Source organism: Pinus tabuliformis, chromosome 6 (assembly GCF_031772625.1).
Source record: "Pinus tabuliformis cultivar Carrire ecotype Pingquan chromosome 6, CPIR1, whole genome shotgun sequence".
Lineage (NCBI taxonomy): Eukaryota > Viridiplantae > Streptophyta > Pinopsida > Pinales > Pinaceae > Pinus > Pinus tabuliformis.
The window spans coordinates 1,831,905,505-1,831,931,465 of record NC_142292.1 but is presented as its reverse complement, the minus strand read 5'-3'; positions in this window follow the sequence as shown (position 1 = coordinate 1,831,931,465).

Below are 25,961 nucleotides of genomic sequence, written 5' to 3'. Positions count from 1 at the left end.
AGCTAGCAATCATGGTTGTAGACCACCTCATGAGATCCCTTCTCCAGCCTATTCCCTAACTGCCTTGCATGTCAATTACAATGTTTTCATGATGTCATGAAAAAGGGTAAGCAGGGGGGGGTGTTGAGCACTAGAGAAGGTATGTAATTACCACCTATTTTGTCATATTTTCCTTAAATTCATAACTTCTTTACATTATGAACTAAGTATATGGCGAAAGATTATGATAAAGTCTAGAATATTTGTGTGCAATGTAAAATGACTAATAATTACCCTTTTCCTATGCAAAAAAAGGGGAAAACAGAAGATCGCCATTCCAGAGGAAAAGACAAGACGAAGTTAACTACTATCCCTTTGACAGGGAACTGCATCCAAACGAGGCAATCCAAATTGGAGCGTATCAGCCAGGAAAAGGAAGAGGAGATACCAAATTGGCGCAAGAGAATAAGAAGATAACTGAGAGCTAACAGTATGGCGAATCCCTCAGGATCCTTTGATCCTGAGGGATCGCTACCTTAACGATTCTCTGTATCATTGATATCTTCGCTCAACTGCTATAAGAAGGGGCAGCATTGCTAGCACAGGTGACAGACTATTGTTGTTGTTATGAAATTCACTGTTGTAATTAAAACTTTTATCATCGACTCTTTCTAAAAGAGCGATTACTGTAACTCTATTTTGATGCTTAATATATGAATTTTGTTGTTGTTCCATCTTTGATTTTGGAGTAATCCTAAGCATTGCGTCCCTGGAGGCTAAGGGCCCGACCCTGGTGGCTCACTTGCTCTTGTACCATTATTTTCCAATTCGAGTGTGGTTTGATTTCTCTTATTCAATCTGTTTAGTAATCTATTGTTCCGTATTATTTCACATATAGGTTCTGTTATATTTCGTTCCTATTTGAATAGTAATGTTATTCTCTACAACAAGAATGTTATGTTGTTCATTCTAAATTTATATCACATCACTGTTCCTTTAACAAACTGATATTATCATATAACAATGTTGTTCCTTCCATATTGCCATTGCTGATTCGATTACAGAATAACAGTGTTGTATATTCATAAATTGGTATTACTGCGTGTTTATCCACGGTTCACTTTTAAACGTGATTTCTATTAATTTGGGATTGTTGTTCCTCTGTGATCAAAATTGTTGTTTCTTCATCACTGTGATTAATAATTGTTCTGCCAAAACTCAGATTACTATTTCTTTCAATATAGAAGTGTTGTGTGTCATATTCAATTGAGTTTGTTGTGCATTTACATTGGATTTAGGTTTCTGTTCAATATTTCATTTCCCTTAGTTTGATGTCTCATTTCCATTTGCAGAACAATTTGAAACTGTAGTGAACATTGACATATGTTGTCCAGTTCCCAGGTTGATGATATTTTCCTTGATTGCTTTTTAATTGCATCAGTTTACAAAGGGAAGAGTTACCATTACCGTACCCTTGACTGATAAATTGTTGTAGCTTTCTGAGTACATGATTTAAGTCTTAAGTTCCTTTTTGTAAGTATATTTTATTCCAATCATCCGTTTACTCTTGTATTTAAAGCACTACACTATTAGCATTACTCTGGCAAATGACCGCCTCAAACTGAATACACTCTTTGAGATAACAAATCGTTCCTGGATTGATAATTAATGTAGGGTAAATAGAGGTGAAAAAGACCCTTTTTACTGCTTGACAGGTCAATTTTTCTTAAGCCACTTCTTCCTCTTGTTGCGATATGAGATATGCGGGACCAATGGCAGCCTGCCACTTGGCACTTCCCAATTCACTAAGACTTTTTCCATGTCATCTCCTCCTACCACTTGGACAAGTCTAACATAAACTTTTACTTGCTCTAACTTATTCATATGAAATCAGATTTGAGTGTTGTTCACACTATTGGAATCAGGATGACGAGCACTTCAATATGATGCTAAGTTTATCCAAATTTTCCCACTTTGAGTTTTAAGCCTTTTACCATGCCACTAGTACTTTCTAAAGATACATCTAGATAAATCTTCCCCACTAAGAGCTTTTGGACCGCCAAAATCCTTTTTAGTCAATTGGCAAGTGAGGAAATTTATCCCTCACTTTCTCTTTCTCCATCAATTGAGCTTTACTTGGATGCATTCCTTTGAAGCCAACATGAATGTACTCCACATCTCCTCATCATGAAGTTTTGGTTTTCCTGTCGAGAATGATATCTTCGGGCAACTTGTCTAGATACTCTGGTGCAAAATCGTCCATTGTAGGAATCTGTGCAACCTCTTCGGTATCCATAATCAATGGAGGTTCATAAAGCTTCAAGTTTTCAACATTTACCACTAAGTACATTTGCATATAAGCGGGCAAGTCAAGATGAAAATCATTGTCTCCAATCTTTGCCAATATGGTGAAGGGACCATATCGAATGGGTCTCAATTTCTTCCCTTCTCCCTTCATTCTATCCTTGCTAATGTGGAGCCATACCTTGTCCCCAACTTGAAACTGATGGTCAACTCGGTGCTTATCATGTCAAGCTTTATATAGAGCCAGAATTTTCTCCCACTTCTCCTGTATTGATTGATGAATCACCTGTATCCACTGAATAAACTTTTGTGCTTTGTCCCTATCATCTCATCCATTTCCATCCTCATCTTTCACAAAGATCATGTCTAAGGGATCCCTTGGTAGATAGCCAAAACATGTCTCAAATGGTGAGCTTTGTGTAGATGAATGTGTTGCTCGATTGTATGCATGTTTCACATAAGGAAGATGTTCATCCCACAAATTGGGATGTTTTCCACAATAGCCTCGTAACAAGTATACCATGGTGCGGTTGATGCCCTTTGTCTACCCATATGTCTATGGATGAAATGTCGTACTTCTTTTCAACTTGGTTTCCATCATTCCCCACAAGCTGGTCCAAAACTATCCAAGAAAGTGAGAGTCTCGATCTAACACAATATATGTGGACAACCAAAAATGGACCCAAACATGCTGAAAGAAAAGATAAGCAGTATGCTCAGCAGTGACCTACTTTGTACAAGGCATTAAAATACACATTTTACTAAAAGGACTCACAACGAAATACAAATAGTCGTGACCTTTCCGAGGCATAGGAAAACCACCTACAAAGTCCATGGAAATACTTTCCCATGTTCGACTCAAAATAGGGAGTGGTGTGTAGAGCCCAAGTTTTCTATTAAAGGGCTTTGAAACAGAACACAACACACAACCCTTTACAAAGCGAGTCACAATGTTTTTCATATGAGGCCAAAAGCAAAACCTCAATAATTGACATAAAATTTTTTCAATCCCAAAATGACCAGACACCAGAGAGGTATGAGCCTCTCGGATTACATGTACCCTTTCATCAATGGGTATGCACAGTTTTCCAAGGTGGTACAGTAGTTTTCCCTAAAAATAATGATCTTCCACCTGCAATCCACGAGTCAATTTTGCATAAATGTCTTTAAAATCATATTCGTTAGCATATTGTTCAGCATAACGTTCTAACGATAAAGAAACATTTTGAAAAACTACAAATGCAGAAATAGAAGGTTGAGAAAGCATATCTGCTATTTTGTTGTTGGAACCCTTCTTGTATCTTATTACCAAATGAAACTGTTGTAGGAATCCCATCCATCTGAAATGACGGGCTTGCTGAATCTTGCTCTGTGACTGAAGGTACTACAAGGGTTGATGATCCGTATGGATGATGGTATCCTTGCCGATCAGGTAGTGTTTCCACTTCTTTACACTTTGAACCAAGGCGTACGACTCCCTATCGTATCTAGGATAATTTACAACATCCTGGGAGAATAACAAACATGCTTCCTTTGTTGCACCAATACAACACCCATGGCATATCCATTGGCATTTGTTTCAATCTGAAAAGGCTGTTGAAGATCTGGTAAGTGTTAGAAAATTATATATTACAGAGCAATGGAACACATAAAATATTGCAGAAATATAAACACAGAAAACGCACAAAACAAGAGAGACACAGATATACGTGGTTCACCTAGTTTGGGCTACGTCCACCCCGAACAGCCAGTCCTTCCTTTCTATTATCCAGCAAAATGAAGAGACACAACCTACAGCAAATCTGCTGTAATATCCTCTGTTTCTCTCACAATCTCACCTCTCTGTTTCTCGCTCACAGAATACACATCTATTTCCCAGCCTCAAATACAATACCCTCATATAAAGAGAGGGGTTGCCTTCTAGGGCAAAAAACCCTAAACTAAACATAATTTCTACCGTCAGATCATCTGCCTAATGAACGGCCCAGATTGACTAGAAATTACTATACTTTTACAAGGCAATTTTACATTTGATTTTAGCTTCGGGGGCGCTGCCCCCGGACCCCCCAGCCGGGGGGATCGGTCCCCCCGCACCCCCCCGTGTGGAGGGGTGTACAAGACTTCTTGGGGTATACATCCGGCTAAAACAAAGACCTTTGAACAATCATGCTCCACACACATCAATCTCCCACTTGGAGAATGATTGTAGCAACTCCACTGCTGCGTCATTTGCTGGACAATGACTCCTCTTTGGACTTGGCTATTTTTCATCTTTATCATCATCCTTGAAGACCAATTGAAACTGAGCATGTTCTCAGTTTCTCCCTGGTTACAACTTTTGTTAGCATATCTACAGAATTCTTGCTAGTGTGTATCTTTTCCAGCTTCAACTCTCCATCTTCCAACACTGATCGTATGAAATGGTACTTGAGCTGTATGTGTTTAGTCCTGGAATGAAATGTTGAGTTCTTTGCAAGATGAATGGCACTTTGACTATCACTGTATAACGTGCCCATATCATGCTCCTTACCCAATTCACCCATAAACCTTTGTAACCAAATTATTTCTTTACTAGCCTCTGTAGCAGCAACATACTCTGCTTCTGTTGTTGAAAGTTCAACAACACTTTGGATTTTTGAAACCCAATTGACAGTTGTTCCTCCAACAGTAAATACATATCCTGTAGTGCTCCTCCTGTTACCTCTGTCACCTGCCATATCTGCATCAACATATCCTTGTAGGGAGATGTTTGAACCACCAAAGCATAAAGCTTGATTTGTGGTACCCTTCAAATATCTGAGAATCCATTTCACTGCCATCCAATGTTCCTTTCCTGGATTGTTCATGTACCTGCTTACAACTCCCACTGCATGTGCAATATCAGGCCTTGTGCAGACCATTGCATACATTAAGCTTCCAACTACTGATGCATACGGAACTTTAGACATATAATCCATGTCTTCTTAGGTCTTTGGGCACATTTCCTTGCTAAGTTTGAAATGGCTAGCAAAAGGTGTACTAACTGGTTTTGCATTATGCAGTTAAATCTTTTCAACACCTTTTGTATGTACTCTTTCTAAGACAATGTTAATTTGTGATTTTTCCTGTCTCTAGTTATTCTCATACCAAGGATTTTTTTTCAGCTCCCAAATCCTTCATTGCAAATGAATTTGCCAATTTTCTTTTGAGCACATTTATTTCCTGCATGTTAGATCCTACAACAAGCATGTCATCTACATACAATAACAATATAATATAGCTGCCATCATTTTGCTTTTTCAGATAAACACAATGATCAGAGTGACATCTAGTATAACCTTGTTCAGACATAAACTTGTCAAATTTTAGATACCACTGCCTTGGAGCCTGTTTTAAGCCATACAAGCTCTTCTTCAACCTGCACACTAGTTTCTCCTTCCCTTTCACCTCATATCCTTGTGGCTGCTGCATATATATCTCTTCCTCCAAATCCCCATGGAGAAAGGCTGTCTTTACATCTAACTGCTCAAGATGCAAATCTTCAGCTGCTACAAGACTTAAAATGGTTCTGATTGAAGTCATTTTAACAACAGGAGAAAATATTTCATCAAAATCAATACCTTTTTTCTGTGCAAACCCCTTCACCACAAGTCTAGCTTTATACCTCTGTTTTCCTCAATCTTCTTCCTTCAGCCTGTAAACCCATTTATTCTTCAATGTAGTTTTTCCTACAGGCAACCTGACTAAATCCCAAGTCTGGTTATGCATTAAGTAGTCCATCTCTTCTTCCATGGCTACCTCCCACTTCTTCCTGCTTTCAACCTGCATTGCTTCTTCATAACATTCGGGTTCACCGGAATCAGTCAACAATAAATAATATAATGAAGGAGAGTATCGTTCAGGGGGTCTACTTATCCTGGTAGATCTTCTAACACCACTTTCAGGTGTTTGGGGTGCCTGTTGTTGTTGTGGTGGTTGCTGTTGTTGTGGTTGTTGATTATTATTTTCAGCCACCTTTCCTTTTTCAGTGATTTCATCAAGAACTGCGTATTCCTTGTTTTCCTTTTCCTGTTTCTTTTCCTGCAACTGATTCTTATACAAGACCTTTTCATTGAATATTACATCTCTGCTCCTAATGATTTTGTGATTTTCGTAATCATATAAGCCATAGCCAAAATCATTAACACCATATCCAATAAAGGTACATTTCTTTGACTTTGCCTCAAGCTTTGTTCTATTTTCTTTATCAATATGGACAAAGGCCTCACAACCAAAAGGCTTTAAAATAGAGTAGTTTACCTTTTTACCTATCCATGCTTCCTCTGGAACACCACCATCCAAGGAACTTGAAGGCCCTCTGTTTATTAGATAAACAGCAGTATCTACAGCATCTGCCCAAAACTGTAAAGGCAATCCTGCATGCAATCTCATGCACCTTGCACGCTCCATGATTGTTCTGTTCATCCTTTCTGACACACCATTTTCTTGTGGTGTTCTTGGAACTGTCTTCTCTCTGCAAATTCCATGCTCTGAACAGTACCTATCAAACTCTTTGCTGCAATATTCACCTCCATTGTCTGATCTAAGACACTTCAATTTCTTTCCTATCTCAATCTCAACCAAAGCTTTCCATTTCTTGAAAGTATCAAATACATCATATTTATTCTTAATACAATAAATCCAAGTTTTTCTAGTTGCATCATCAATAAAAGTAACATAATAACGAGAGCCACCAAGAGATGATACCTGAACAGGTCCCCATACATCTGTATGCACAAGCTCTAATTTTTCATTCTTCTTTTCTTTCCCAACTCTGAGAAATCTGATTCTCTTCTGTTTTCCATAAATGCAATTCTCACAGAAGTCCAAATCAACATTCTTCAAACCCGGCAAAAAATTCCTTGAGTGAAGAATCTTCATCCCCTTTTCACTCATGTGTCCGAGCCTATGATGCCATAATGCTGCATCTGCTCCTTTGGAAGTTAAAGCATTAACAGAGTTAGAAATACCATTGCATAAATATAATGTACCAACCTTTTCGCCTTTTGCTATTACTAGGGCTCCTTTGGTGACCTTCCAAGCTTTATCTATGAAAGTTGTCACACAACCTTCACCGCCTAACTGCCCTGTTGAAATCAGATTTTTCTTTAGATCTGGAACATACCTTACCTCCTTTAATAGCCATTGGTTTCCATTCTGCTGTTTTACAAGAACCTTACCCATTCCAACGATTTTACAGGGTTTATCATCACCCAGACGAACTTGTCCAAAATCTCCTTGAACATAGTCATGAAAGTATTTCTTATCAGGTGTGGCATGGAATGAAGCCCCTAAATCTACCACCCAGGAATCAGTAATATTTTCGAAAGAAAGAATCAAAGCATCTTGTAACACCTCACCTATCACATTTGCTTCATGATTGTTTTCTTGTTGTGCATCTCCTTCTTTTCCCTTCCGAGATTTACAGTCTTTCTTTAGGTGTCCTTTCTTTCCACATTTCCAGCACACTGTCCCCGATCTGGACTTGGATCTTCCTTTCCTTGATTTACTGCGATATCCTGAGCTCTTTCCTCTTTCCATTTTCTTCCTCTAGACTCTGCACTCAAAGCATTTCCCGATGTCTCACCGGAGCTTTTCCATCGCATTTCCTCGCTAAGGATAGCACCGACAACATCATCAAACTTTAAAGTACTAGATCCAGAAACGGAGTTACTAATGGCCATTACCAAACCATTCCAACTTTCTGGTAATGAGCACAAGAATAACAGAGCTCTAACTTCATCATCAAAGTTTACCCCTACAGAACTTAACTGACTTGTAACTGTATTAAAATCATTTAAATGGTTTGCAACAGATCCACCTTCCAACATATTCATATTAAATAACTGTTTCATAAGAAATACCTTGTTTGAGGCCGAGGGTTTTTCATATAGTTTCGACAACGTCTGCATCAAACCCTCTGTCGTGGTTTCCTTCAAAATGTTGAAGGCGACTGACGCAGCAAGGCACAACCGTATTGTTCCGAGTGCCTTTCTATCGAGAAGGTTCCATTCTTCGTCTTTCATACCCGTCGGCATCTTTGTTTTTCCGCCCAATGGTAGCTATAGATCTTTCTGATACAGATAATCTTCCATCTGCATCTTCCACAGCGAGAAGTTTTGGCCTTTAAATTTCTCGACCCTATACTTACCATCTTCCACCATTGCTCCCACTCGAACCAGGAACCCTTCTTTCCTATGAGTTTATCAGCCAAATAGACCTTCGGCTTTGATACCAGTTGTTAGAAAATTATATATTACAGAGCAATGGAACACATAAAATATTGTGGAAATATAAACACAGAAAACGCACAAAATAAGAGAGACACAGATATACGTGGTTCACCCATTTTGGGCTACGTCCACCCCGAACAGCCAGTCCTTCCTTTCTATTATCCAGCAAAATGAAGAGACACAACCTACAGCAAATCCGTTGTAATATCCTCTGTTTTCTCTCACAGTCTCACCTCTCTGTTTCTCGCTCACAGAATACACGTCTATTTTCCTAGCCTCAAAGACAATACCCTCATATAAAGAGAGGGGTTGCCTTCTAGGGAAAAAAACCCTAAACTAAACATAAGTTCTACCGTCAGATCATCCGCCTAATGAACGGCCCAGATTGACTAGAAATTACTATACTTTTACAAGGCAATTTTACATTTGTTTTTAGCTTCGGGGGCGCTGCCCCCGAGCCCCCGGACCCCCCAGCCGGGGGGGGTCGGCCCCCCCGGACCCCCGCGGGGGGGACAAGTCCCCCCCCGTACCCCCCCGCGTGGAGGGGTGTACAAGACTTCCTGGGGTATACATCCGGCTGAAACAAAGACCTTTGAACAATCATGCTCCACACACAATAGTAAGGCTAGCACAGGTGTTGTGATGATCTTCTCTTTCAGCGTGTCGAAGGATTTTTGCTACTTTCCTCCCCACTGAAAGGTTTGCTTCACACTGGTCAATGTGTGCAAGGGGGTTGCGATAACAAAGAAGTTCGCAATGAACCTTCTCCAATATTGTATTGTGCCCAAAAAACTTCGGACCTCTGTAACATTTGTGGGCTCAAGCCATTTCATAATCACATCTACTTTAGAGGGATCTATCCTCAATTTCCCATTACTGACTATGTGGCCTAAATAAACCAAAGAGGTCTTCCCAAACTCACACTTTGACAGTTTCACATACAGTTTTTCATTTTTCAAAACATCAAGCACTTTCTTCACATGACATACATGTTCATCCCATGTCCTACTATAAACAATAATATCGTCCAGATATACAAGCACAAAATTATCAAGAAAAGGACTAAACAGATCATTCATTAACCTCACAAACGTGTCTGAAGTGTTGCACAGTCCGAATGGCATCACTCTCCATTCGAACAATCCTTGTTTGGTTTTGAATGCAGTCTTCCAAATGACTTTCTCTGAAATTCTAACCTGGTGATATCCACTATCCACTTTTCTAAAATAAACAACATTTTTCCACTAATCTAATAATTCATCAATGTGAGGGAGAGGGTATCAATTCTTCACCGTAATCTTGTTTAGCACCATGTAGTCTACGCACATTCTCCATGTGTCGTCTTTCTTTGGCACCAACACGATCGGTGAGCCGCACAGAGAAGATCTCGGTCTGATGACCCCTTGATTGAGCAATTCCTGCACCTGTTTCTTGATCTCATCCATCTCAATAGAAGCCATCATGTACATTCCAACATTCAATAAAGGACCATCCTGTTGTAAATGGATCTCATGTTGGATTTCCCGTTTTAGGGGAAATCCTCTCGGTTCTTGAAACAATCCAACATAGTCAGAAATAATTTCTAACAACTCATTCTTATGATTAGGATTACAACCTTTGAAAGCGTCAGCCATCTCGGCCTCTTTCGCTCTCACTATCATGAGCATGCACCCTTTGCTGGAATTAACCAGTCGCTTAATATGTCCTATTCTTACAAGGCTAGCACTAACTTTTGTATGATGAGCTCTGAATATATATTCTACCCCATCCTTCATGAGGTGGTATTTATTCTCATGCCGAAAGAAAACTTCTTTTCTGTCATATAAATATAGACATCCTAAGATGATTCCACATATGTCCAAAGGAACAACATCTAACTCTACCTCATCAACTAATTTGGAAGCAATAACAAATCTGGCCCTACACTGCTTGGTTACCTATAATTTTTCTTTATCGCTTACCCAACCAAGCAGGTATGGACTTGGATGAGGCTTAGTTTCGAGGCCTCACTTTTTAACTAAGGACTTTGAGATTAAGTTTGCTTGGGAACCTGAATCGAACAGAGTTTCCACGTTTGTGTGTTTTATAATAACCCTAATGTGGAATAATTCAATTCTCTTTCGTTCATGACTTACAGGGTCATTCAAAGAACTAGTACTTGCAATTGAATCATAACTATCATTAACAAAAATAGTACCTTATGCGCCCATGACTATGATCAATGTCTCATCGCCAGAATCTGATCCAAGGTCCTACTACATTGTTTCCATTTTCTTCTGCTTTCCCTTTCCGTTGAATCTCTTTGGTCTCAGCTCTGGATGTAGCTTCCTACAGTGGTCCTCATCATGAACATATTTCTTGCAATGTGTGCAAGATGGTATTTCTCCATACCTTTTCTTGGTTGCGACAGTCTTCTTATCCTTCCCCTTGCCTTTCTTCTAGGATTTGCCATGCCGAGGTTTGAATGGTGTTTTCTTGGCTTGATCATCTCTGTCATTCTTGCCTCGGCTTTCAAGATGAATAGCCTTTACGCTGGTCGCATCAATTGTAGTAGGCTTGAATAGTAATAATGAGTGTCTTATCTAACCATGTAGTGCACCAACATACTTAGTTATATTCGCAGGCGAATCTAATGAGATGCCCAAATTCAATGCTTGTTTCTGAAATTATTCAGTGAAGATTTGCACATTTTGGCCTTTACCTTGCGTTAGATATTTCCATTCCATAAGTGCCTTTTGTTTATAACCCAAAGGGTAGAATTGGTCTTTCAATGCAAAAATAAGACTAGACTAAGAGGATAGAAGGTTACCTGACTTTGTGTTTCCCTTCTGCAACTTACTTTCCCACCAAATGGGAGTAGTTCCACTCTGTCAAATAGATGCTAACGGGACCTTTGCCTCATCTTCTTTGATCTGCTGGATCCGACAGTAAACCTCTATTTGTCTTATCCAATTATTAAGTTTTTTTGCACTATACCCTCCATTATACAAGTGCAGGTCAAACTTTACATCTAGCTTGAAGAACGGTTTCTTAGATGTATATTTGGAATCATGATTAGAGTGATGAGAAATATCAATTGAAGAAGTAGAGGGAGGAGACTCTTCTCCACCACCTTCATGATTTTCTGATCTATTATCATCAGCACCTTCCTTCTCGTGCCCAAGTGCCTTCTCATACTCCGAAAATAGCTTGTCCACTTTCTATGCCATATTGTAAAATACCTTATGGAAACTTTGTTCCTCTTCCCAATGAGCTTCTTCATTGGCCATGTTTCTTCTTCATTGTGCACGTCCTGCTTCAGGATTAAAGGACTTAAGCGTTCCTTCTCCTTTTCAGATCTTGTTCCGAGTTAGCATATACTCATGCAATTCGCATCACCAAAGACCTACTCTAATACCAAACTTGATCCAAGATCTTTTACTTATAGAGGCATCAGAATTACATGCAACAGTGCTTATTAACCATGGAACTTAAAAGCACAGAAAACAATGCGGAAATAACACAATAAACATGAAAACCATGACACAATGATTTTATTAATGAGTTCATCCAATTTAGGCTACGTCTTCGGGCCCTGCTCAATAATGGGGAGGCCTTCATTCATTAAGTGGCATAAAAAGAGATAAAATTACAAGCAACATTCTTTACAATCCTTATACCTCCAAGCTGGAAGATGGACAAAGAATGGAGAGCCCAGCTTCAGAAATAGACAGGACCACTGAAATCCTTGTGAAAAATCATGCAAAACGCCTATCCGAACACCCAATTCGGATAATCGGGCCTTTTGCACCTTCTCGGAACCTCCCTGTTGCTCAAGGTGAGGTTTTGGCCTATTGCCAGGTCAGGGTCTACTACACACAATTCTTCTGAACTATACTTCCAGTCCTCGCTCTCTTTCTTCCAACACATATGGTCTTTTATATAAGTATGGCGAAAAATCCCTCAATACCTGGGTAGTTTCCAACCATAGACCAAGTTAAGCAGGTGGGCTTGATTCCCAACAGAGGTTCTTAGGCCTAAATAAGACATGGCAGCATCCTTACAAATATGGCGAAACTCCTTTAAATTGTGCATTTAACTCGGCGACATGACTATTGGTGTTCCTCGCAATCGGCAATCAAACCCAAGCCCAAAAAACAAGCACTCTGAGATACGGCAGACCCTCCGGGTGTATTAAACATAATGCATAGAGTATCAGGTCCAGAAGCCCCCATTGTAAATCACAATCAGCACTTTCCATCTGCATACCGACCCAAACCTTTGCGATAATAGCAGACCCGTTGGGGTTATGAAACACATCTACAAAATATCGGGTCCGAAGCCCATCACAAATCACAATTGGCAAAGCCCATGTGGTACTCCATATGACTGTTCCCACTACGATTTGATCGCATCACAACCTTGGTTCTACCTAGGGCCGATTCTTTAACACTTGCCTTTTTCGATTACGATATGCAACTATCGCATTGCAACTTTTCTTGCCTAGGGTTGATTTTCCTTAAGTCGCTTCTTCCTATTACTATGATATGTGATGTGCGGGACCAATGGTAGCCTGCCACTTGGTGCTTCCCCATTCGCTGAGACTTTTTCCACATCATCTCCTCCTACCACTTGGACAAGTCAAACGTAAAATTTGAATTTCTCTAACTTCTTCATTTGAACTTGAATTTGAGTGTCGTTCCGATGCTAATTTTATCCAAATTATACCACTTTGAGTTTTGAGCCTTTTACCATGCCACTGGTACTTTCTGAAGATTCACCTAGATCACCATCAGAACTGACAAGGCGAAGCTCGATGCTGCAGTAAAGGAGTGTAGCCAGTTGTTTGACGAAGCATTCGAACTGTGGGCTTCGTTGCAAGAGGACCCATAGGTGAAGAAGATCAAAGTTTCCATTCGGGATAAGTAACTACAACACAATGAGACAAAGGAAATGGTGCACACCCTAGCCCTTGTGCAACAGTTTTCCGCATTAAAAGAGGGACATCCCTATAATGACAGATCGAGGAGTTGCGGAAGAATATGCAGATCATCGCTGCATGAATGTAGCCCTTGGAGGAATAAGTAGGGACGCTATCACAGACTGTGGAAGGCACTCTTAAGAGTATGCATCAGACACATCGGACCATTGACTTAGTAGCATATGGTCCAACTACGAAAAATTTGGTAGAAGAAGTACGACATACAACTTTTCAATGCATGGAGGCGCTTCACCCAGTGAAGTCTTCATTCAACAGCCTGAAAGCAAAGATCCAGAGCGTACCAGCAGAGTGACTCAAGGACGAGTCACATAATTGTGTTGGGGGCCTATTGGGACGAGGTCCCTTGGGTCAAATTTTGTTACATATTGTAAGTCTCCTCATTTTAAGGAGTGGAGCACGAGTAGCGCAGGTCAAATATGATTCAAGGGGTTTTAGGAAGGTCAAAACCCCTTATATCTTCATATTGTTTTGAGATCCACCCATGATTTGTAGACCATGGTATTGTTGGAAATAATACTGAGAGGGAGGGTGAATCAGTATTTGCAAATCAATAACTTTTTCATTTCCATGATCAGATTTATATACGTTACTTCAGTGAAGGGAACTTGCGTGTGCACGCAACTGTTCTTAAGGTAACCATCGTATATCCAGTGAACTTATGATTCAATTAATTCATCATATGTTGATCTTTAATCAGTGCATCAATACTTTATTAAACATTAAACAGTAACCATGTGTAGTAATAATAGAATAAACCATCACACATAAGAAACACACATGAACACCAAGATTTAAGGTGGAAACCCAATGTGGTTGAAAACCACCTGCTGCTGTCATCTCTTTCTTCTTTTAATAATAAGAAAATCTGTTTAGAATCGTGTACTAGTGCAAACTCATACTAGTACGCAAGCACCCACCTGCAGAAGGCTACAACCTTCTCTCATTCTCCAGCTTCTTCTGGAAGGGAGCTACAACCCCCTAGTTCTTGTACTAGCCGATATATTTACTAGTACGTAGGCTCTGACCTACAGAAGGCTACAACCTTCACTTGTTCTCCAAATGCTACTAGAATGGAGTTCCAACCCCCTTATTAAATCACCAGCCACTACAGGTAGGAAGCTTCAACTTCCTCACTAAAGGCTCAAATCCTCAGTATCCTCTAGGGACCACGTTCCATAAATTTTCAGAATGGATGCTCCTAGTACACAACAATACACATGAAGGCCTCGTTTCATCAAATTTTTATACTGGACCCATTAGTAACATTGAAACTCAAAATCAATCACCTATTGGGTTGTGTTATATTCTTTCCATGACTAACCCATCTAGTTAACTAGGGGGTCAGAGGGGGGGCGGAGCCCCCCCTTCGTTGCATCGATTACATAGCAGGGGGCTCAGAGGGGGTTTGAGGGGTGCAAGTAACCCCCCTCTATGGGGTCCAGGGCAGCACCTCGGAAATTTTGTTTTTTCGATCCTATATTAGGTTGGGCAGACCTACCTATGGTTTTGTGCATGATTTTCGCACATGGTTTTGGATGCGATGGTTTTCGGTCCACGGTTTTGGACGCGATGGTTTTTGGTCCATGGTATTGGATGTTTCGGCATGTACAAATATGTATTATAACATTGAAAGTAACATAATGAAAAATCAAACTGGCAGTCCTGGTTTTGGGATCCAGGGGAAACTCTCTGTGTATATGTGTTTTATGTGTTACGCTCTCGCATTGTTTATTTTCTGTGTTTTGGAATCGTATGCAGGTAATTTCTGTATGGGGTTAAAACCTACATTTGGTATCAGAGTTGTTTTGGCTTCAAGGGGATGCCTTTGTTGCTGAGGGGTTTCGCTCGGGCTTGTTGAGATTGCAACAAGATGATGGAGCTTAGTGAAAAGAGTCGCCTTCACTAAGTGGGCCCGCAGGCAAATTATGGCGCAAGTTCTATTTTTGATCACAGTGTGAGTGATCACAATGTGGGTGACCAAAGTGTGAGTGATCACAATGTGGGTGACCACAGTGTGGGTGATCAAAGTCTATTTTTAGACTGGCTGTCAAAAATAGAAAAGTCAAATATTATTGTCTCATAATAATATTTGGACTATAAACTTGATCTTATTCTCTTGGAGCACTTCAGTTTGAGCTACAGATGTGGCCCATGCAACTGTCAGAAGGAAGTACGCTTTTCTTATGAGTCAGTTGAGTTTTTGCATGCATGACTTCAGTTAGAACTCAATCAGTTGAGTTTGGTGGAGTTGATTGTGGAGTTGATGGAGTTGTGTTCAGTTTGACTTGGTTAAACTAGTTGTAGTTAGGCTAACTACAAATAGACTAATGATGAGTTGTTAAACTAATTATTAACTCATAATACAGCTATAGAATACATCAGTTAAATCAGTTGCATGTCAGTGCATGTTCAGTTCAGCAGGGACAAGTGTTAGAGAATCAGATTGCTGTCAGTTGTGACTATAGTTGTGCATCGGATCTTGCACAATCAAGGGATTGAGTATGCCAATGAGTTTGCTCATGTATTTGCCCAGTTTGTAGCTTCTTCTCATGTCTTACACATTGTGAGTGATTCTTTGGAGGTGAAATACGAGTTTGGTAGACCATTCTCATTCATTCTTGAGCAGGTATTGAGCAGTGGGGGCAGGCAAGCAGTGGAATAGATTTGGAGATCAGATCTGAGCTGTATTGTGTGTAACAGGTGGAGCTGGTACTGGATTGCTTGTGATAAGCATTGTACTTTGTAATGTTACATGGTCCCAATCATTAATATACAGATAGTGTGGGGTTTTTAGCGAGATGCTTTCCCCGGGTTACATATTGTGTTAATGTGTGAATGCTCTTGATGTTTTATTGTTATTGATGCGGCTATATTGATTATCAACGTAGAGGAGCTTATGTATTGTGTATGTTTTCCGCAATAGTACATGACCAGGATAATCTCCATTGAATATGTGTTAAATTATTTAAAATTTCTACATGGTATCAGAGCGAGCTAGATAATTGTAGAAAAAGTTTCTACATGGTATCAGAGCTGTTGATCATCAGATCTACTATTCAGGAAGTGTTTACATTCTATTTCTTCAGGCAGAGTCTGTAATCGGGCCAGGTAGCCTCTGGATTCATCCTTCCTTTCGAAGGTGAGATATCCCGTGAATGCCCATACAGTCAATATCTGTACGAGAAATATTATGTTCTCACGAATCTTAGATCCGAAGCGGTTGAGTTGGTTCCTGGTGGAATTCGAATTTGCAGCAGTGTTTTCTTGGTGACAACGCAGCAATGTCTTTCAATGGATTGCGATTGGAGTATGCTCTTGAGGGTAGCTCAAACTATATTGCATGGAAGGACAAGATGGAGGCAGTATTGGATGATAACGAGCTGAAGGAGTTCATAGATACGGATATCCCAAAGCCTACTGATGCTGCTGAGGTGGAAGTTTGGCAAAAGAAGACCGCAAAATGTCGAAGGATTCTGTTGGAGGGCATGAAGGATCACATTGTGTCCAGCCTCCATGGAAAGGCTACTCCATATTTGATGTGGAAATCATTAACAGAATTATTCCAAAGCAAGAGCAATCAAAGGAAGCTGGCGCTCAAAGATAAACTCAGAAACATCAAATGCGAGAAGGGTGACAGTATTCCCAAGTATCTCACGAAGTTCACTCAGTGTCGAGATGAGCTGGGAAGTGTGGGGGTTACTGTCGATGATGAGGACTTGGTGATCTTGGCTCTCCTTGGTCTTCCAAAGAGTTGGCATTCCTATCAGGACTCTGTCAATGGTCGGGAGAAATTGCCAGATCTTGTGCAGGAGGAGATCAGGTGGAGTACCAGGGACGGATCTTCGTCAAAGGGAGCTGATGAAGAGAATTGTGCTTTGGCTGCCAAAGCAAAGAAAGGGAAGAGCAAGAAAGCTTCTCAGTCTGGTGCGAAAGGCAAGAAGCAGGATATGTCCAAGGTGAAGTGTTTTCACTGTCACCAGCACGGACACTATGCCACTAATTGTCCGCAGAAGAAGAAGAACAAGCAGGTTGCTGGATCTTCAGCAGGAGAAGCTCTAGCCTCACAGTTTGAGCTTGATTTTTCATTGATCGCATGCTTGGTTTCAAGTGTGATGGGATCAATGTGGTTCTTGGATAGTGGTGCGTCTTTTCACATGACGGGAGATAGAGATTTGTTCTCTGATCTGGAGGACAAAGATCTTGGAGTGCACATCGAGATGGGCGATGATGGTAAATACAGTGCGACTGGTATCAGTACCATTTCCTTTGAGAGGGAGTCTGGTAAACCCTTCGTATTGAAGGAAGTCATGCATGTTCTAGGATTGACGAAGAATCTCATCTCAGTGGCGATGTTAGAAGACAAGGGGTATGATTTTGTTTTCAGCGAAGGAAAGGCTTTCCTGCGCAGCAAGACAACTGGTGAGACCCGGAAGATAGGGGTTCGAGTGAGGAACCTTTATCAGTTGCATGTAGATGGATGCGCAGCAATGGCGGGCAAGGCAGAAGGATTGGTGAGCCAAGATGATGGCGAGTTGTGGCACAGGATATTGGGTCACCTTCACCATGGAGCCTTAAAGATACAGCAGCAGATCACTACAGGGCTTCCTAAAGGCACACTTGCGCAGTCAGATCAGTGCAAGGGGTGTACTTTAGGGAAGTTTGTGAAAGCCACCTTTCATGAGAAGGATAGTCGCGCCACGACGATCCTTGAGAGAATTCACACAGACGTGTGTGGACCTTTCTCAGTTGCTTCGACAGCGAAACACAGGTATTATGTGATTTTTGTTGATGATTTCTCTCGTAAGTGCTGGATCTTCTTCATGCAGAAGAAGAGCAAGACATATTCAATGTTCTGTGAATTCAAAGCACTGGTCGAGAAGGAGTCGGGGAAGAAGGTGAAGGCTCTTAGGAGCGATAATGGTGGCGAATACATCTCGGACGAGTTCAAGGATTTCTGCAAGGCAGAAGGGATTCGTAGAGAGCTCATAGCTCCCCATAACCCACAACAGAATGGGGTAGCTGAGCGGAAGAACAGAACGATTGTGGGTGCTGCACGGGCAATGTTGCATGATCAAGGCCTACCCCTTCACTTGTGGGCGGAAGCATGCAATACAACAGTTTATGTGTAGAACCGTTGTCCTCATAGGATACTTGGCATGAGTACACCTGAGGAGACTTATTCTAGTAAGAAGCCTGATCTTTCTCATTTGAGGATTTTTGGTGCTAACGTTTACATGCATGTGACAAAGGATGCCAGGAAGAAGTTGGAGCTGACCGTAGAGGTTGGGATATTTGTGGGGTACACTGATATGCCCCACAACTATCGTGTGTATTTGTCAGACAGTGGTAAAACTGTTGTGCGACGGGATATAAAATTTCAGGAGGAGAAAGCCATGAAGTGTTCGCTTGAGAGGGAGCTACACTTGCATGCAGATGAGGAGCTATTAGTTCCTAAGGATGAGCTTCAGGACATGGATCAGCCACAGGACGAGGTTCATGGAGTGGAAGAGACCACTCATGCAGCGCCAACCATCAGAGGGCGGAAGCGCTTGACAGAAGCTGAGCGACTGGCTCAAGATGCAGAGAAAGTTGTAGGACCACCTACAGCCCAACGCAGGCAGAGATAGTCACCTGATCGATACACTGGATACATGGCTCTGATGAGCAAGTGTGTTGTGACTGAGCCATCCTCTTTCGAGGAAGCTGTGGAGGATCCCGCATGGGTAGACGCCATGGTGGAAGAGTATGATTCTATTGTCAGAAACAGTGCATGGGAGATTGTTCCTAGACCAGAAGGGAAATCAGTGGTGGGTTCGAGATGGATCTACAAGGTCAAGCAGGTAGCTGACGGGAGTGTGGAGAAGTACAAGGCAAGATTTGTTGCCTGAGGCTTTTCACAGATAGAGGGGATCGATTATGAGGAGACCTTTGCACCTGTCGCAAGGTATTCTTCCATACGGACGATTCTTTCTCTCTCAGCGCAGATGGGATGGCACATTCATCAGATGGATGTGAAGACTGCGTTCCTCAATGGAGTCATTGAGGAGGAGGTGTACATTGAGCAGCCCGAAGGCTTTGAGGTCTTCAGCAGCGAATCGCATGTGTGCAGGCTCAAGAGAGTGTTGTATGGGTTGAAGCGAGCACCACGTTCTTGGTACACACGGATAGACAGCTATTTCACAGGACTTGGATTCTCCAAGAGCGAGGCGGATCCTAACCTATACCAGATTGTGGTGGAGGGTAAGTTGCTTATCATTGTACTGTATGTTGATGATTTGATTCTAACGGGTGATGAGCTGTTGATACTGTCATGCAAGAAGGATCTTGCTACAGAGTTTGAGATGAAGGACTTGGGCCTCCTTCACTATTTCCTAGGATTGGAAATATGGCAGCGCAGTGGTGGACTGTTTGTTTCTCAGGGCAAGTATGCTCGGGAGATACTGGAGAAGTTCAACATGCATGGCTGCAAGCCTGTTGATACTCCTCTTCCTGGAGGTTGGAGGAAGGAGGATGCCACTTCGGTAGAAGAAGTGGATGCCACTGTTTATCGACAGTTGGTGGGGTCGCTAATGTATTTGGTCAATACACGACCTGATATATGCTATGTAGTTAACCAGCTTTCACAAGCTATGGTTAAGCCTACCAAGCTCTTCTGGAAGGCGGGCAAGCATGTATTGCACTACTTGAGAGGTACATTAGGATATGGTTTGTGGTACAGACAGGAGGATGAGGTGAAGCTATGTGGCTTCACAGATGCAAATTGGGCAGGGAGCCCAACAGACAGAAAGAGCACATCAGGAGGGGTCTTCAGTATTGGATCGACAGCAGTTTCTTGGTTCAGCAGGAAGCAGAGATCCGTGGCACTCAGTTCAGCGGAGGCCGAGTATATGGCAGCAAGTTTGGCTGCATGCGAAGCTATATGGATGAGGAAGATCCTGGTTGGTTTGTTCGTTTCTCATTTGGATCCTACTGTGATTTACTGTGATAACCAGAGTTGCATTAAACTCTTGGCTAATCCTGTATTTCATGATAGATCTAAGCATATTGACATCAGGTACCATCATATCAGAGATTGTGTGCAGCGGAGGATCATGTTGCTTTCATACATTCCAACGGAGGATCAGGATGCTGATATTCTGACAAAGGCTCTCACCAGGAGCAAATTCGAGTACCACCGAGGTAGGATAGGGGTTGCTGATAATCCATATCTTGTCGAGAGGGAGTGTTGAGATTGCAACAAGATGATGGAGCTTAGTGAAAAGAGTCGCCTTCACTAAGTGGGCCCGCAGGCAAATTATGGCGCAAGTAATATTTTTTATCACAGTGTGAGTGATCACAATGTGGGTGACCAAAGTGTGAGTGATCACAATGTGGGTGACCAAAGTGTGGGTGATCAAAGTCTATTTTTAGACTGGCTGTCAAAAATAGAAAAGTCAAATATTATTGTCTCATAATAATATTTGGACTATAAACTTGATCTTATTCTCTTGGAGCACTTCAGTTTGAGCTACAGATGTGGCCCATGCAACTGTCAAAAGGAAGTACGCTTTTCTTATGAGTCAGTTGAGTTGTTTCATGCATGACTTCAGTTAGAACTCAATCAGTTGAGTTTGGTGGAGTTGATTGTGGAGTTGATGGAGTTGTGTTCAGTTTTACTTGGTTAAACTAGTTGTAGTTAGTCTAACTGCAAATAGACTAATGATGAGTTTTTAAACTAATTATTAACTCATAATACAACTATAGAATACATCAGTTAACTCAGTTGCATGTCAGTGCATGTTCAGTTCAGCAGGGACAAGTGTTAGAGAATCAGATTGCTATCAGTTGTGACTATAGTTGTGCATCAGATCTTGCACAATCAAGGGATTGAGTATGCCAATGAGTTTGCTCATGTATTTGCCCAGTTTGTAGCTTCTGCTCACATCTTACACATTGTGAGTGATTCTTTGGAGGTGAAATACGAGTTTGGTAGACCATTCTCATTCATTCTTGAGCAGGTATTGAGCAGTGGAGGCAGGCAAGCAGTGGAATAGATTTGGAGATCAGATCTGAGCTGTATTGTGTGTAACAGGTGGAGCTGGTACTGGATTGCTTGTGATAAGCATTGCACTTTGTAATGTTACATGGTCTCAATCATTAATATACAGATAGTGTGGGGTTTTTAGCGAGATGCTTTCCCCGGGTTACATACTGTGTTAATGTGTGAATGCTCTTGATGTTTTATTGTTATTGATGCTGCTATATTTATGATCAACGTAGAGGAGATTATGTATTGTGTATGTTTTCTGCAATAGTACATGATCAGGATAATCTCCATTGAATATGTGTTAAATTATTCAAAATTTCTACAAGGCTTGTGGTAGACCCTGTTCAGTGGGAGATCTGCGAGATCAATTCTGGGGGTGAAAGAAGATGGTGAGTAGTGGAAAGATAGAGATCGAGAAATTTAATGGTCAGAGTTTTGAGTTGTGGAAACTCAAGATGGAGGATCTGTTGGTGGATAAAGATCAGTGGATCATGATAGATCTGGGTACTAAACCAACGGGAGTGTCCGATGAAGAATGGAAGAAGTTGGATAGGAAGGCATAGAGCACAATATGATTGTGTGTCTCAGATTCAGTATTGCTGAATGTATCAGGGGAAGCTACAATGAAGGCTTTGTGGGACAAGTTAGGGACTCTATACCAATCTAAGTCTCTAGTGAATAAATAGTTCCTACGGAAAAAGTTGTATAACCTGAGGATGAAAGATGGAGACTCGGTGACAAAGCATCTCAACGCATTTAATACTGTGGTAAGTCAGTTATTATCTGTTGATATTAAAATTTCAGATGAAGATAAGTGCATCAGTTTGTTGTGTTCTCTACCATATTCGTGGGATAATCTGGTTATTGCAATAGGTAACAATACAACTACCTTGCAGTTTGATGAAATAATCTCATTGTTGCTAACGGAGGAGATGAGACGAAAAAATATGGAGAGCCTAAATGGCGATGCCTTGTCTATACGAGGACGGTCCCAGAATAGAAACAAAAATAAGTCATCGAATGGGAGATCTAAATCTCTAGGAAAACCTATAAAGGTGGTTTGTTGGAAATGCAGAAAGGAAGGGCACTACAAAAGGGATTGTAAATCTAAAGCTCCTAACAAAGGAAAGGGATTTGATGATGCTCCTTCTGCAGAGGCTAAAACCACCTTAGATGAAGGTGAGGATGTGTACTTGGCTTCTTCAAGTACACATGTAGATCATGAGGCATGGTTGATTGACTCAGATGCATCCTTTCACTTCACTCCCCATAGAGAGTGGTTCTGCGAATATGAGAAATATGATGGTGGTGATGTCTTCTTGGGGGATGACAGGAAGGCTAGAATCATTGGTCGCAAAAAAGTAAAGTTGAAGTTGCAAGGTGGAAGGGCTAGAACACTTTCGGATGTTTTGTATATTCCTGCATTGGCCAGAAATCTGATTTCTGTAAGCAAGTTGGATGATGCAGGTGTAAAAACAGTGTTCGAGAAGGATACTTTCAAGATGGTTCAGGGAGCACTGGTATTGATGTGGGGAGTAAGGATTGGAACTCTGTACAAGATGTAAGGTAGCACTGTTGTTGATGGATGCAATAGTTCTGTGGTTCCTGAAAGAGGAGCAAAAAATCTAGTGGTCTCTAGAGAAAATACCATGCTGTGGCATCAAAGGCTTGGACATATTGGAGAGCAGGGCCTTCGAATACTTCACGGTAAAGGTATGGTAGAAGGTATGAGTAATAGCTCTCTAGATTTTGATTTCTGTGAAAAAATTGTATATGGGAAACAGAATCAGGTGAGTTTCCCCTTTGGTGGTAAGAGGGCAAAACAGATATTAGAGCTTCTGCACAGTGATGTGTTTGAACCTATGAAGGTTCCATCACTGGTAAGTCTGTGTACTATGTATCATTTATAGATGACTTCTCAAGGAATACATGGATATATTCCCTTCAAAAAAAACTAAATTCTTTGACAGGTTTAAATAATTTAAGTCTCTGGTGGAAAACCAAACAGAGAAGAAGATAAAGGTGGAGAGTTTTATAGTAAGGAATTTGAAAAATTTTGTAAGAAGTGTGGTATAGCATGGAAAAAGACTACTCCATACACACCTGAGCAAAATGGAGTTATAGAAAGAATGAACAAGACGTTGATGGAAAGGGCAAGAAGCATGCTCAGTGGTGCCAAGTTAGGATAGGAATTCTGGGTAGAAGCGATGGAGATAGCATGTTACCTGGTCACCAGATCACCTTCATCAACGTTGGAGGATAAGACTCCACAAGAGGTATGGATTGGTAAGAAACCCTCTCTTTCACATCTGAGGGTATTTGGATGTGATGCATATGTACATGTTCCAAAGGAAAAAAGAACCAAGTTGGATAGTAAATCTAAAAAGTGCATCTTTATTGGGTATAAGGATGATTTAAAGGGTTATAAGCTTTGGAACCCAATAACAAGGAAGGTTATGTACAGCCGAGATGTGGTGTTCAGAGAGGTGAAAGATGTTATTAAACATGAATTCCAACCAAAGGAACCCGAGAAGATAGAGTTTGAGCTTAAGGAGGAAGAATCAGACTCTACAGCAGAGGAGGAATCAAAAGATGAAGAGCCACAAACTTCGGGTGTGAGAATATCAGTTCGACAAAGAAAGCAGCCAAAAAGGTATAGTCTATCTGCTTTATGTTCAGATTTTTCTTTATCTGTTACTGATGATGATCTCAGAACTATGAAGGAAGCAGTAGATTCAGAGGATGGAAAACTCTGGAAAGAGGCCATGGTTGATGAAATGGCATCTTAGCACAAAAATGAGGCTTGGGACTTGGTGGAGTTTCCGGCTGGAAGGAAACCCATTGGCAGCAAATGGGTGTTCAAGAAGAAGACAAATGCAGAAGGAAAGGTGGAGAAATACAAAGCTCGATTGGTATCAAAAGGTTATTCCCAGGTGCCGAGAATTGATTTTGGTGATATTTTTTCTCTTGTTGCCAAGGTAACTTCTATTAGATTACTTTTATCTATTTTTTTCGCTTTTGATTTCGAGGTAGAATAGATGGATGTGAAGACAATATTTCTTCACGAGGATCTAGAAGAGGAAATCTACATGAAGCAACCTGAAGGCTTTGCAGTGAAGGGTAAGAAAGAACTAGTATGCAAGTTAAAGAAGTCTTTGTATGGGTTAAAAAAGTCACCAAGGATGTGGTATCAGAAATTTGATACATTTATAGGGGGACTTGGCTTCACCAGAAGCAAAGAAGATCACTGTGTGTATTTTAAATTAATTGGTGACCGTGTTATTTATCTGGTCTTGTATGTGGATGATATGTTGCTGGTTGGAAATGACAAAGAGATTATCCAGGATTTGAAGACCCAATTGTCCTCCAAATTTGACATGAAAGATCTTGGTTCTGCAAACTATATTTTGGGCATGGAAATTAAAAGAGATCGGGAAAAGAGGAAGCTCTGGTTAAACCAAAGGAAGTATGTCGAGACAATACTGCAGAGGTTTAATATGCAAGATAGTAAACTGTTGAAGTTTCCTATTCTTGTAGGTGTGAAGTTATCTATTGAACAGTGTCCCAAGACACAAGAAGAGGAAGAGGACATGTCTCGTGTTCCATATGCAAGTGCAGTCAGTAGCCTGATGTATGCAATGGTTTGTACTAGACCAGACATTGCACATGAATTGGGAGTATTGAGCAGGTTTATGTCAAAAGCAGGGAAGGAGCACTGGACAACAGTGAAGCGAGTTTTCAGGTATTTTCATGGCACTAGTGATTATGGTTTTTGCTACCAAGGAAGACCAGGATTGGACAAAGTGTTGGATATTCATGGCTTTGTTGATGCAGACTGGGCTGGAGATCTAGATCAGAGAATATCTACAAGTGGGTATATGTTTAACCTATTTGGAGGTGCAGTCAGTTGGATGAGTAAGAAACAATCTGTAGTGGCATTATCAGCTACAGAGGCAGAATACATGTTAGCCACTCATGCAAGCAAGGAAGCAGTTTGGTTGCAGAGATTGTGTTCAAGTATGGGGTTAGTACAAGGAGATATAAGGATAGATTGTGACAGCCAAAGTGCAATTTTCTTGGCAAAGAACCCTGCATATCATTCAAAGACAAAGCACATTGATGTTCAGTATCACTTTGTGAGGGATATGATAGAAGACAAAAATGTGTTGGTGGTTAAGGTGGACACTTTGAAGAATACTGCAGATGCATTAACAAAATTTGTGAGCTCTAAGAAGTTCTCTTGGTGTAGAGAAACAATGGGCGTTGCAGGGCTAGATAAATGACTAAGCTCTCTTGTGGCCCTCAGTGGAAAGAAAACAACAAGTGCGAGAATGTTGGTTGTGTTATATTCTTTCCACAACTAGCCCACATAGTTAACCGAGGGGTTAGAGGGGGGGCGAAGCCCCCCCTTCGTTGTGTC